Source organism: Orycteropus afer, unplaced genomic scaffold, assembly GCF_000298275.1.
Source record: "Orycteropus afer afer isolate SDZICR_OR568_19922 unplaced genomic scaffold, OryAfe1.0 scaffold00474, whole genome shotgun sequence".
Classification (NCBI taxonomy): Eukaryota; Metazoa; Chordata; class Mammalia; order Tubulidentata; family Orycteropodidae; genus Orycteropus; species Orycteropus afer.
The window spans coordinates 1,690,269-1,701,283 of record NW_006922061.1 but is presented as its reverse complement, the minus strand read 5'-3'; the positions used below and the strand labels follow the sequence as shown (position 1 = coordinate 1,701,283).

General features: G+C 37.6%; 1 pseudogene; it reads left to right on the top strand.

The window, feature by feature from the left end:
- The first annotated feature begins 3,031 nt into the window (after window positions 1-3,031).
- Window positions 3,032-3,982, top strand: LOC103209048 (annotated as a pseudogene).
- The last annotated feature ends 7,033 nt before the right edge of the window (window positions 3,983-11,015 follow it).

Below are 11,015 nucleotides of genomic sequence, written 5' to 3'. Positions count from 1 at the left end.
CATTAGTGGTTACCAGAGATGGGGGTAGGAGAAAAAAGAGGATTCACTCTCTAGATATCAAACACTTATTATTTTTGATGATGGGAAAGTTAAGGAACACCGAATGAGGATGAAGTGTGTACAAATTGATGAAGGTAAATGCTGTCCCTAAAATACAGAAGAAATAAAGAACCTGTTGGTAATTGCTATGGCATATGTAACTTCAAAATGACAGCAAAGATAACCAAAATATATATGTATGTATGCAGGCATGTATATGTAAGCATACATGTGTGTATATATGTTGTTGTTATTATGTGCTGTCAAGTCAGACACGACTCATAATGACCCCTCCTTGGATTTTCAAAGCATTAGCACTACAGAAATAGATTGCCCAACCTTCCTTCTGAGGAGTGGCTGGTGGGTTTGAACTGCCAGCCTTCTGGTTGACAGTCAAGTGCCTTAGGCACTATGATACCAGAGCTCCTGTGTGTATATGTAGGTGTATGCATATGTGCATGTATCTATGTGACTATGTACATATGTTCATATATATAACAAACCATATGGGGGTGTAGTTATGTGTATTTATTTGTACTGTCCCTCTCCATAAGCACACCATATACCTTACTTACATTGTTAACAAGCTGTACAACACCCTTAGTAAACCACAAGCACCTCATATTTGCATAGTTAGTTATAACCAAACACATTTGTATAGTTAAATATGACCAAATACTTCACAGGATTGGATATCTGGGTTTCGAGGACTGGACCATAATCTTCTGCGACATTTCAATCAATTGGCATAATATCATACATAAAGTTATATTTTACATCCTAGTTTGGTAATTTGTGTCTTTTGTCCTCAAAGCTTATGAAGAAACATCTAAGATAAAACTGTTGGTCTCTATTCATGTGAAGCAAAATAAAAAGAGTTTAACAAAAGACAACTAAACTAGTCTACAAGATTAAATGTTATTATTGTTGTTAAGGATGGTAGAGTCGTCTCCGACTCATAGCAACCCTATGTACAGTGGAATGAAACATTGCCCAGTCCTGTGCCAGCCTCATGATCCTTGGTATGCCTGAGCCCATCGTTGCAGCCACTGTGTCAATTCATTTGTCGAGGGCCTTCCCCTTTTTCATTGTCCCTCCACTTTACCAAGCATGATATCCTTATCCAGGCAATAGTCCCTTCTGACAACATGACCAAAGCAGGTGAGATGAAATCTGGCCATTCTTGCCTCCAAGGAGCATTCCAGCATTCCAGCTGCACTTCTTCCAGGACAGATTTGACCTCATAGGAATCAGTCTTGGGCTGATGCTGCTGACGGTGATTCAGTCTCCCCCTCTTGAATTTAGAAAAGGTTAGAAGATACCTTCAACATGCATTTTTTTTCACTCTATAAACTTTGAACCAAAACTGATGTCTAAGATCACCTTGCAGCTAAATTGGCTCAAAATATAATGCATTTCATCCATAAGTACTGTGCTACTTTTAAAAATCACCTATATGAGACCAAATGATCAGCAATTAGTTTAAAACAATGGTGAGAATATAAGGGGGCAGGGAAACTAGATTAGTGGAAATAGAACTTCCAGAAGAGTAATAATGAAAAGTTTTTATTCATTGCCAAGGAGCTCTGGTGGAGTAGTAGTTAAAATCATTTGACTGCTAATTGAAGGTCTGCATTTCAAATACATGGGAGAAAGATGAGACAATCTGGTTCTGTAAAAATTACAGCCTTGGAAACTCAATGGAGCAGTTCTACTCTGTTCTAAAGTATCACTGTGAGTCAGAATTTATTCGATGGCAATGAGTTTTTGTTATTTTGTTGTTGTTGTTGTTTTTAACCCACTGCAAAGAATGTAACGAAGGTCACTGAAAAACTTGTGTACAAACTGTTGAATAGGGACCTAACCTGCTATATAAACCTTTACCAAAACACAATAAAATATTATTTTAAAAACAAAGCCACAAGTGAGTGAAAAAAGAGAGAAAGAAGTAAAAGAATAAGAGCAAATAAAAATAAAAAATAATAAGGAGAAAAGACAAACATTGAAAACTAGGGAGGTTGGAATTACTTGAAAAAGAAATCAAGAGAGGAATATCTAAAGTAAATCTAATTTGGTTGCTCTCTTCCACCAAAGAATGAGTTCAAATCTTCACGTTGCTGTAATGGTACTGCCAAACTTTAACCTAGCTATCTGAACATACATATATCCTTCACCTAACTGGAGGGGAACAAATATTAGGTGATATTTCCTTGAAGAATTTTCTTAAAGTGATATGCCTAACACAAAAGACTACCTACTCTTTTCATTCTGAGCAATAAATTTTGTGAATGAAAGGAGAGAGAGTAAAAACAACCAGGTAGATGTAAGTACAAAAGTAGATGTAGATTAGGTGTAGATAACAATAACACTTATACAGAGCTTACCATGTGTTAGTAGATAGATAGATACATATATGATAGATAGGTGAGATATGGATTGATAGACACATATGTAGACAGGTATATAAAATTAATATAAAAATTTCAAATAAACATATACATTCAAATAAGATAAAGACTATTTTTATACTTAATTTTGAAATGAAGAAATTGAAAGACAAACAAGTGACTTGGTCAAGCCCATGAGTAATGAGGACTCAAATCCAGAAGCCTAATTCAGATCTGGTATGCTTAACACTCACTAACTGACAGACATATTTGAGAAAACCAGGTATGTAGGGAGATGGTTGAAAGGAATGAAGGAAAGAGAGAAAGAGAAGAGAAATCTTATGTAAAGTTACTTAGACAACCGAGCTCATCAAATCGAACTTATTCCAACTCTGTCTCTCAGTCAATGCCAACTTCTATGGCAATGTTTATACAGAATCAATACCATTTGTTGAAAATTTCTCCTAGCAATTTTGAAACTTAACAACATATGGAAGATTTTGTAATGTTACCATGAAGTGACTAAAATGTAAGAGTTAAGCTTATCTTCTATTTCTTGTGTCTTGCATTCCAGCTATAAAAAAATGGTAGATGACAAAGAAGGAAGAAATATGAGTTTCCCAAGTGCATTTGTCTTGTTGGGATTCTCAGATCATCCATGGCTGGAGAGGCCCCTCTTTGGAATGGTCTTAGTTGTCTACATCCTGACCATGACCGGAAACAGTTTCATCATCCTTCTCACCATGGTGGATCCCAGACTTCACACTCCCATGTACTTCTTCCTAGACAATCTTTCTGCGCTGGACCTTTGTATCACAACCACTATTTTGCCACAGCTGCTGGTCAACCTCTGGGGACCAAAGAAAACAATTGCTTCCAGAAGCTCCATTGCACAGGCCTATTTATTCCACTGGGTAGGATGCACTGAATGCATCCTGTTAACAGTGATGGCCTTTGATCGCTATGTTGCTATCTGCCGGCCACTTCAGTACACCCTCATCATGCATCCCCAGCTGTGTATATAGCTGGCAGTTTCAGCCTGGTGCAGTGGCCTAGCCAACTCTCTGCTCCAAGGCACCCTAACTTTCAAGCTCCATCTTTGTGGTCACCATACTCTGGACCACTTCTTTTGTGAGCTGCCTGTTCTGATCAAGCTGGCCTGTGAAGACATCACTTTCAATGACCTCACACTGGTTGTGGGAGCCATCCCTTTTGTACTGTTGCCTCCACTGTTTGTGCTGATCTCCTATACCTTCATTGTCAGGGCTGTACTGAAGTTACCTTCAGCTGAAGGAAGGCACAAAGCTTTCAGCACCTGCAGTTCCCACATAGTGGTCATCACTATGTATTTTGGGCCAGCCATCTATATGTACCTCCAGCCCCCTTCCAATAGCACCCAGGCCTAGTTCACATCCTTCTTCTACTGCCTTATCACCCCACTGCTGAATCCACTCATTTACACCTTGAGAAATAAGGATGTGAATAGGGCATTGAAGAAGATGCTACAATCTTTTCTACCAGAAAGGGGAGATATTCTAAAAAGTGTAAAATCATAAAAATCCTGCTTGCACCAACCATCTGAACCCCATCAATGAGTATGGGTGCTTCTATACTTCCAAACGGATCTCCAAGAGCTCCAAGGAAAGATGGCCCATACCTCAACACCAACTGTCCCCATGTTTAGAGAAGCTCATCCTACCAAAAAATTTTGTCTTCTGAAATCTCAAATAAATTATTGTACTCTTTCTTAACTCTTCCCATATGTCCTGTTTTCAGTGATGGAACAAGCAGAAACATTCACACCTCTGTGGGAGGAAGAATGACACCATATTTTATTAAACTCCCTCCTACAACTTCTCCTCTTTAAATGGTACCCTCCAAGTAAATGTGCCAAAAATAAATTTTTATATATCACATAATTTAAAACAAGACTTGCATTATGCATCACACCCCCTATCTAAACTCTTTCAACTTCTCCTATCTCTAAGTGTCTCATAATCTCTCTCCTTTTTTAAACATCATCATTGTTGTTGTTAAGTGCTACCAAGTCAGTTCTAACCCATAGTGACCTTAGGCATCTTCACAATTGTTGCTATGTGTGGGACTGTTATTGAAGCCACTGTGTCAATCCCCCCCCCATAGAGGGTCTCCTTCTTTTCGGTGACTGTCTGCTTTACCAAGCAAGATGTCTTTCTTCAGCAATTAATTGGTCCCTCCTGATGACATGCCAAAGTAAATAAGACAGTTTCACCATCCTAACATCAAATGAAGATTCTGGTTGTACTTCCACCAAGACTGATTTTTTCTTTCTTCTAGTAGTTGGTAGTCTATTTAATATTCTCGCCTGCTTACAGTTAGAATGCACCAATTCTTGTTAGATCCTCCTTTTTCATTGTCCAACTTTCACATGCATATGAGGTGATTAAAAGTGTCATGGTTTCAGTCAGGTTCACCTTAATCATCATAATGACATATTTGCTTTTGAAGATTTTAAGGAGGTTTTCTGCCACAAATTTATTCTATGCATTACATCATTTGATATTTTGACTGCTGCTTCCATGGGTGTTGATTGTTGATTCAAGTAGAATAAAATCCTTGACAACTTCAATTTATTCACCATTTATCATTATGTAGTTTATGGGTCCAGCTGTGAGGATTTTTGTTTTCTCCATGATTAGTAGTAATCCATACTAAAAGCCGTAGTCTTCTATTTTCATCACTAAGTGCTTTTCAAGTCATTGTCATTTTCAGCAAGCAATGGTGTCAATAAATCCTCCTTTAATCCTGATGTTTCATTCTCCTCCATATAGTTCAGCATGTCAGATTATTTCCTCAGCATATAGATTTGATAATAAAGGTGAAAGGATACAACTCTGCCACACACCTTTCCAATTTTAAACCATCCCCTTGATCTATTTGAACAACTGCATCTTAATCAATGTTTCCCCATGAGCACAATTAAATGTTCTGGAATTCTCATTCTTTGTAATATTATCCTTAATTTGTTATAAACCATACAGCCAGATGCTTTTGTATAGCCAATTAAGCATAGGTAAACCTCTTTCTTGAGCTTTTTACTTTCAGCCAAGATCTATCTGCCACCATACCTTCTACCGAGACCTACTTAAATTTCTAGCAGTTACACTTCGACATATGGCTGTAACTGTTTTTAAAATATGTTCAGCAAAATTTTGCTAGTATCCAATATGAATGATACTGTTTGAAAATTTTCCCATTCTACTTGATAAACTTTCTATAAAATGATAACAGATATGGATTTTTCTAATCTCTTCATCAAGTAGTTGTATTCCAAATTTCTTGACATAGATGAAAAAGTGCTTCCAGAGTTGCATCTGTTTAAGTATCTGCAGTGTAGTATGTTACCTGGTATGGCTTTTCTAGTCATAAATCTTTGTAAACTCAGTGGTGGAATTTGCCGTGAGCAACTGAGGAACTCCTGATTGTAAATGTTATCCACCTGGGGTATTTCTGTTGGGAGTGGCACAAAGTAATTTTCCTGGAAGTTTGTTCTTGCTCAGGCATATAGAATTCTGATGTTGGGATTGGTTAGTTTGGCCACTCTGCCAGGCTCAAAAGGAGGCCTCCTAGAGGCAGAAGTCTCTCTGATTGCTGGCTGAGAAAGATGTGATGCTGAGGGACACACGCTCCTGAGAGCCACGTGCTGCTGAGAAAGAGACACCAAGAGACACGCACTGCTGAGAAAGAGATGAGGGACACACATTGCTGAGAGAGACACCAAGAGACATGCAATGCTGAGAGAGTGGCTAAGAGAAACTGTTGGCTAGAGATGGCGGGCTGAGAGAGACTGAGCATTTTTCCTGAACTTGAATTGTAGCCTAGTGCTCCCCCAATAAACTCCATAACCTGAGAGTTCTGTGTGGCCACTGCAGTGAATTATCAAACTCAGCAGAAAGGTGGTGAGTGCTGTGGGAAGAAGGGTTAGTGTCAGGGTTGGTGAAAGGGCTGGAGGGAGGCAGCATGTCTGGCCTCACAGGAATAGGCTTTGGGCTACTGACGGTGATTCTGTCTTCCTCTTTGAGGTTAGAGGGGATCAGAAGATGCAGCTTTTTTGCCCCTTTGCCAGTGTATCTCAATCTGCATTCTGTCAATTTCTTAAGCCTTATTTTTCACCATTACGTTCAGGGTGGCTTCAATTTCTCCCTTCAGTACCTGTAGCTCTTGACATATACTACCTCTTGAAATGGCTAAACATAGACCAATTCATTTTCATATATTGACTGTGTATATTCCTTTTATTTTCTTTTGATGCTTCCTATGTCATTCAATTTCATGCCCATAGAAACCTTCAATATTGTAACTCGAGGCTTGAATTTTTTCTTCCAACATCATGCCACCCTACAATTATCAATGCACTCATAACCCCTCTTTGATCATTTCTTTGAGATAATAATTTCACCCTTATTATTATAAATTTAATTTTCACATTATGGTAAATATAAAATAATTCAATGTGGTTTTAGATTACTTACATATTTATGAACCATCATGTACATTTCTCAATTTCATTATGTTTCTCAATTTCACTATGAGCTTCTAAACATTAGAGACAGCTCCCATGCTTTGGATACTGATCTATAAATACTTGGCTCTAAATATCTAAGATGTATACAATGTGAAGCAATGATTGCACGAAGATTGGAGCTAAGAGTTAACTAGATACAAAGGTGATATGAACATTTACTGGGGATAAAGAAGCACATAAAGAAGAGACAATGCAGAATAAGTCTGCATTGTTGTTGTTAGTTGCCATCAAGTCCATTCCAACTCATAGCCTTCCCAGCACAGCAGAACAAAACACTACCCTGGCCTGCATCATCCTCATAACGCTTGCTATGCTTGAGCCCATTGTTGCCTCCACAGTGTCAATTCATCTCACTGAGGACCTTCCCTTTTTCACTGATCCTCTGTTTTACCAAGCATGAAAATTTTTTCAAGGGAATGGTCTTCTGACAATGTGACCAAAGTAGGTGAGATGAAGTCTAATCATTCTTGCTTCTAAGGATCATTCTTGCTGTGTTTCTTTCAGGACAGGTTTGTTCCTTTTTCTGGCAGTCCATGGTATTTTCAGTACTCTTCCTCAACACCACAATTCAAAGTCATCAACTCTTCCTCAGTTTTCCTTATTCATTATGCAGCTTTCATGTGTATATGAGGCCATTGAAAATGCCATGGTTTGGGTTAGGCACACCTTAGTCTTCAAAGTGACATCTTTGCTCTTTAACACATTCAAGAGGTCCTTTGCAGCAAATTTGCCTAGTGCAATACGGTGTCTAATTTCTTGACTGCTGTTTCCATGGGTGTTAATTGTGCATTCAAGTAAAATGAAATCCCTGACAACTTCAATCTTTTTCTCCATTTATCATGATGTTGTTTATTTGTCCAGTTGTGAACATTTTCATTTTCTTCATGTTGGAAACTGAAATCTCTGATCTTCACCAGAAAGTGCTTCAAGTCATCTTCACTTTCAGCAAGTAAGGTTGTGTCATCTGCATATTACAGGCTGTTTACGAGTCTTCCTCCAATCCTGATTCTGCATTCTTCTTCACATTGTCCACCTTCTCAAATTATTTGCTCAGCATACAGACTGAATAATTATGGAAAAAGGATACAACCCTGACTCTCATTCTTACTGATTTTAAACCATGCAGTGGCCCCTTGTTTTGTTCTAACAGCAGCCTCTTGGTCTATGTACAGGTTTCTCATGAGCACAATTAAGTATTCTGGAATTCCCATTCTTCACAATGTTATTGATAATCTGTTATGATTGACACCATAGAATGCCTTTGTGTAGTCAATAAAAACACAGGTAAACATTTTTCTGGTATTCTTTGCTTTCAGCCAAGTTCCATCTAACATCAACAATGTCAAAACCAGACAAAGACACAAGAAAAGAAAACTAAACACTGATATTCCTAATGAATGCAGATGCAAACAAACTCCATAAAATACTACCAAACCAAATCCAAAAACATATTAAGAGGATTATGCACCATGACTAATTGGGTTTATCCCAAGAGTGTAAGGGTGGCTCAACGTTGGTCAATTATTCCATGTAATATACCATATTAATAGAACATTGGAAGGAAAAAAAAAAACATGATCATTTCATTCGATGCATAAAAGGCAGTTGATAAAATTCTATACCATTTCATGATAAAAACACTCAACAGTATTGGACTGTAAAGGAAATTCCTCAATATATAAAAAGCATCTATGAAAAACCGATAGCTAATATCGTACTCAATCAAAAATGCCTGACAGCCTTCCCCTTAAGATTAGGAACAAGACAAAGATGCCCAGTATTACCATTGCTATTCAATAAGCTATGTCTAACCCAAGCCATTGCTATGAGTAGGATCCAGCTCCACGGCAGCGCGGGTTTTTTTGTTTTGTTTTGTTTTCTTTTTTGTTTTTTAACCCAAGCCAAGCCATGGTATTTTCAATCTCCTCATATGCATATGCCACTCCTCGGAAGGAAGGTTGGGCAATCCTACTTCCGTAGTGATACTGCCTCGGAAACCCAAGGAGGGGTCGCTATGAGTCAGGGCTGACTCAATGGCACACAACAACAACAACAACAACATATGCTTGTGAGAGCTGGACAATGAATAAGGAAGAATGAAGAAGAGTTGATGCTTTTGAGTCATGATCTTGGCAAATAATGAAAATACCATGGACTGCCATAATCTGTCCTGGAAGAAGTGCAGCTGGAATGCTCCTTGGAAGCAAGAATGGCCAGACTTCATCTCACCTGCTTTGGTCATGTTGTCAGAAGAGACCATTCCCTGAAGAAGAATATCATGTTTGGTAAAGTGGAGGGTCAGCAAAGAAGGGGAAGGCGCTCAACAAGATGGATTGACACAGTGGCTACAATGATGGGCTCAGATATAGCAAGTATTGTGAGGCTGCCACAGGACCGGGCAGTGTTTTGTTCTGTTGTTCATAGCATCATTATGAGTTAGAGAAAACTCGACAGCACCTAACAAGAACAACATTCAATATAGTACTGAAAGTTCTTACCAGGAAATAAGGCAATGAAAAATAGTAATAATAGATATCCAAATTTGGAAGGAAAAAGTAAACTTGTCATCTCTCTTTCCACATGATGTTGTCATTTATAGAGAATATCAAAAGAATTGACAAGTTACTACAGATAATAAATGAAATAAGTAAAGTGGCAGGATACCAGGTCAACATACACACACACACCAGTCAGGTTTTATACATTAACAAGGAATAAGCTGACAGAAAATTAAGAAAAAAATTCCATTTACAAAGTTATGTAGGAAAATAAAATAAAATACCTAAGGATAAATTTAACCAAAGAAGTGAAAGATGTTAATATGGAAAATTAAAACACATTACTTAAAGAAATTAAAGGGGACCTAAAGATGATGTTTCATGCTGAAGAAGCAGAAGACCCAGTAAGATACAGTACTGTCAAAATATCCACACTACCTAAAGCAGTCTATAAATTCAACATAATCCTCAAAATTCCAACAGCCTTCTTTGAAGATATTAAAAAAAAAAAATCAATCTTAAAATGTATATAGAACTACAAGTGGTGTGAAATAGTAAAAAAAAAAAAAAAAAAAAAATCTTCTAAAGAAGAAAAGAGTAGGAGTTCTCTCATCCTGGTCTCAAAATATTTCATAAAGCTACAGTAATCAAAATAATCTATATAAAAACAGATATATAGACCAATGGAATATAATTGAGAATTCACAGTTAAGTGCATGAATCTATGATCAACTAAAATTCAACAGAGATGTTAAATCCACCACCTAAGAAAAAATTATTTCTAATAGATAAGGCTGGTACAACTGGATTTGCACATGCAAAATAATAAAGATAGATCCATATCTCACTATCCACTCATCTGCCAGTCTCTCATAATGTGGTGGTTGCATGTTCCTGTAAGGCTGGAAGCTATGCCACTGGCATTTCAAGTATTAGTAAGGTCACCCATGGTGGACAAATTTCAGTGGAAGACACGGATGAAGACAGATTGTGACGAAGGAAAGAGCCATCCACTTCTGAAAAATATTGGTCACTGAAAATCTTATATATAGCAGTGAAATATTGTCTGATATATTACTAGAAATTTTATTGTCTGATATAGTGCCAGAAGATGAGCACCTCAGGTTGGAAGGCACTCAAAATAGGACTGAGCAAGAGATGCCTCCTCAAAGTAAGTTCAACCTAAATGAGGTGGATCGTGTAAAGATTTTAGGACCCTCAGTTGCTGATGGGGCATGACTCAAAATGAGAAGAAACAGCTGCAAATTTACATTAATAAATGGAATGTGGCATATATTCACCATGAATCTAGGAAAACTGGAAGTGGTCAAAAATGAAAAGGAACATACAGAGATCGATATCCTAAGCATCATTGAGCTGATGTGGACTGGTATTGCTATTTTGAATCAGACAATCATATGATCTACTATGCCAGGAATGAGAAATTGAAGAATGGTGTCATATACTTCGTTAAAAAGAACATTGCAATGTTGTCAGTGATAGAATAATATCCATATGCCTACAAGG